Source organism: Fukomys damarensis, unplaced genomic scaffold (assembly GCF_012274545.1).
Source record: "Fukomys damarensis isolate Sample0158 unplaced genomic scaffold, DMR_v1.0_HiC HiC_scaffold_10, whole genome shotgun sequence".
NCBI lineage: Eukaryota > Metazoa > Chordata > Mammalia > Rodentia > Bathyergidae > Fukomys > Fukomys damarensis.
In genome coordinates this window covers 1,028,921-1,031,422 of record NW_022900922.1, presented here as the reverse complement: position 1 = coordinate 1,031,422, position 2,502 = coordinate 1,028,921, and the positions used below count along the sequence as shown (strand labels likewise).

Here is a 2,502-nt window from a genome sequence, read left to right as displayed (position 1 = left end):
CTTTAGTTCTCTCTCTCTCTCTCTCTCTCTCTCTCTCTCTCTCTCGCTCTCTCTCTCTCTCTCTCTACATATATATATTGGTTCTTCCTTGAGCATGGAATGTTAGTTTTACTTCTTGGGTAAATGTTTTCTACCAAATGTCTACAGGCGTGTATTAGTTTGCGCAGGTTGCTGTAACAAAATACGGCAGCCTGGGAAACTTAAACAACAGAAATTCATTCTCTCACAAAGATCAAGGTGTTGACTTGTAAGTGGCCACTTTATCCTTGCGTTTTCATATCATTTCTTCTCTGTGTCTAAATTTTCAATTTTTCTATGGGTGCCTGTCATCTTGGATTAAGGTCCACCCTGATAACCTCATTTGACCTTAACTGAATCTTCAAATGCCTCATCTCCAAATACTGTCACATTTTTAAGTAACAGCCGTTAAGACTTCAACATATGAATTGATGGGAATGGAGAGGACATAGCTTTAGAGTCCTAAAAAAAGTTTCACGGAAAAATTCTTTCTTCAAAAGCCTTCCCACCACCCAGTGAGGTTGTGAGCCGTCTCTGTTACTCACGGAAGACAAGTACAGAGGAGAGGATGGGAAGATGAACAAGGAAGAGAGAGGAGATGAGAAAGAAACAGACATCATTTAAGAAATTATCAATGACAGCTGAAATTTTCAAGCTAGTGATTGTGTTAAGGAAAGATGATACAGAATGTATAAAATTTTAAGTGCTATACATTAAAGGTACATAGGGCTCCTGGTTATTTTACATTCTTAAATGCAGCTGCCAGGAAAGGTTTTTTTTCTGTTTGTTTGTTTTTTTGAGACAGGGTCTCACTATGTAGTTCAGACTGACCTGGAACTCGCTATGTAGCCCAGGCTGGTCTCGAACTCACAGCGATTCTCCTGCCTCAGCCTCCCAAGTGCTGGGATTACAGGCATGCGCCATCACGCCCGGCTCCAGGAAAGGTTTAATCAAAGACTACTGTTCCCTGAATTTATACATCGAAAGCCAGCATTATGCTAAGCACCTGCTCACCATACTTTGGCAGGAAAATGTATTCAGTTAATTTAATAGTAAACTAAAATGCAACTGAGCATCTACCACAGCTGAATGATATTGTGCTCCCAAAAAAGGCTTGGATTTAAACACCAGTGCATTACCTTTGAACAAAATCTACTCCACCCTCCAGACTGTAGCGGGAATCAATGAATCATTTTAGTTCATTTCCACAGTAACATGAACCACACCAGGTTCATTTGGTTTTAATCTTGGTGTAATCGGCAATTTTACAGCCAGTCTTTATTATAATTTAGCAGCAATTAATGTGCGATTATACCTGTTTCCGAAAATTGAAAGCACATTATATAGATGGAAATTGGCTTTTCTGCTTCTTAGTTTATGGCTGGTTTTAGGATGTTTTACTGAAAGAAGCAATTACCAAAATGGTACTTTTAATTGTTAATGAAATGTTTATCTTTCTTTTTTCCTGTGTCAATTTCTACATTTGAGCAAGGTTAATAAGAAAGACATTAAGCCTGACATGGTGGTGCACACCTGTATTCCTAGCACTTGTGAGGCTGAGGCAGGAGGATCATTATGAGTTCAAAGCCAGCCTAGGCTACACAGTGAGCTCAAGGCCAGTCTGAACTACATAGTGAGTCTCTGTCTCAAAAAAACAGACGTTAAATTAGACAGACAAGCCTTAGTAAATATTCCAAGAGGCAGCTTAAAACTCTCAGCATGTCCAAAGCAGAATGCATCTTTCCACGGGGACCTTAGATCCCTGTGCACTGAGAGGACAGAAGGGCACACACCGCAGCAAGATAGGATATCTCCATGTCCCTTTTCACAGCACTCAACAGTCTTTCAAGGAGACTCCGAAGCTTGTATTTCCTCTTTCTTTTCACTCTGTGTAATAAGTATGGGTCCACATCAGAATTATAGCCTGCATACTCTTGTTTGAAATCTACTTTAACATCCAGAAGAACAAACTGTGTGTTGTCTATGCAAGTGAACATCATTCATGTGCCCAGGATCACCTAGGAATGTCCTCTTAGTCCAGCTACCGTGGCTCTGTGTAATATTGCTTTAAATGTACACACTCTCGTGTGCACTGCCAGCACTGGTTTAGTTTCCTTGACGTCCACATTTCCTAAAAGTCATAGAGATAAAGGACAAGTGTTATTTTTTTCATTTCATGAAAAAATAAAACAAAATATCCTAACCAAGTAATGAAACAGAAGTTATTACACTGTGTATTGCTATCCCTGAGTGCTCAGTACAAGACATAAACCAAAAGGATTTTTAGAAAAAAAAAACCGATAATACAAACTTTATTTTCAACAAACTAAAATAAACTAATAGCATCAATGAAGCAGAAAAGAAAGATAAACTTGAGGCATTTGAGATAAATGGATGCAACTGGAGGACATAATGTTAAGTGACATGCTTAAGTCAGACACACAAGCTCCAATATCCCATGGTCTCTTTCATATGAGAAATTGT

General features: G+C 38.9%; 1 protein-coding gene across 3 annotated transcripts in view; it reads left to right on the top strand.

Annotated features, from left to right (window-relative positions):
- Prkcq (protein kinase C theta) overlaps positions 1–2,502 on the top strand; it is a 124,800-nt gene that overhangs the window by 81,447 nt on the left and 40,851 nt on the right. The gene's annotated exons all lie outside the window — the stretch shown is intronic.